This window comes from Morone saxatilis, unplaced genomic scaffold (assembly GCF_004916995.1).
Source record: "Morone saxatilis isolate NCDOM2014 unplaced genomic scaffold, NCSU_SB_2.0 Contig11, whole genome shotgun sequence".
NCBI lineage: Eukaryota > Metazoa > Chordata > Actinopteri > Moronidae > Morone > Morone saxatilis.
In genome coordinates this window covers 11,714,608-11,715,860 of record NW_023339663.1, presented here as the reverse complement: position 1 = coordinate 11,715,860, position 1,253 = coordinate 11,714,608, and the positions used below count along the sequence as shown (strand labels likewise).

Below are 1,253 nucleotides of genomic sequence, written 5' to 3'. Positions count from 1 at the left end.
CTGATTAAGGCATCTGCATTTGTTTCATATATATTCAATTTATTGGGTTTACATCCCACCCACCTGCACAAACTTTTTAAAACTTAAGTGACAAGTACTCGAAAAGGGCATCATTTAAAAAATTTAATCAAAACTGAAAGGCTTTATTGGTTATCAACAACCAAACAACATGAATAGTAATAGAAAAAGCATTCACAATCCTTATTCTCATATATAAATGAATGCCATTATTGTGTGGGAAAATCAATCTCTCAGGACAATTACAAATATATTAAATTAATGTATTTTACCCAGTTAATACAACCTGAGCTACAATAAACCTCTCTTCTTTCAAAATGCTTTTTGATACTCACATTCCAATCCCCCTATAAAACAATGAGAAACAGATTGTAACATAATACATCCTATGGAATAAAACTGAAAACATATACCATGTGGTTCATTTTAGTGAATTATATGTGCCTAAACTCATGCTGCCAGTATTTCTTAACTCTTTCCTGCTCAGGATAAAAATGTAATGGTATGGTTACAGACAAACACATACCTGAACATTTTACTCTCTTGTGTTTTTTTATAAAGGGGGTACTGCAAGGAGTTAAATTAACCATAAAAGTGTATAGGAAGTGATGCATCTCATGTATACAGACCCTACTCTCTTCCTTTTAGCTCACAGACCCAGGGTCCCCAGATGTGATCTTACAAATATTTCCAGTGTCCTGGATCATGTGGAATTGACCTTTTCTTTCTTTCTTCGCACAGTATTTGCTAGTTTAAAGTAGAGAGGAGGCCTGCGCAAATATGATTACTCTTACACTAATCGGGAATCATATCGCGATGGCTGTCAAAATAATCTGAATATAATTTTATTTTTTACCATATTGTGCAGCCCTAGTTTAAAGCAAAGCTAAATTCTGCATACCATCTAAAAAAACAAGTTCAACAAGCCAGATAAAGTTGCTAGGAGAGTACTCTTAAGAACTCTTAACCTCTGGTACTGACGTAAACGTGTTTTGGAGTCTGTAAAGCTGTGTGAGAGTCTGTTGAACTTTCACCCCCCCAAGAGCACTGATTCTCTTTGCACCCCCTCCCGGAAAATGAGGAGCTCACTTCCTGTTCACTTCCTTGCCTCCAGTCCTGTCCAGCTATTGTTTTCTCCTCTCTGTGGAGAAGCAGTGCTGGCACGACATTACTGAGAAACATTTCTCTCAGGCCCTCATCCCGCCCAGCCCAACATCTGCCTAACCTAAAAAAAC

At 37.2% G+C, this 1,253-nt stretch overlaps 1 protein-coding gene across 1 annotated transcript in view; it reads right to left on the bottom strand.

Moving 5' to 3' along the window:
- slc22a31 (solute carrier family 22 member 31) overlaps positions 1-1,253 on the bottom strand; it is a 17,285-nt gene that overhangs the window by 8,905 nt on the left and 7,127 nt on the right.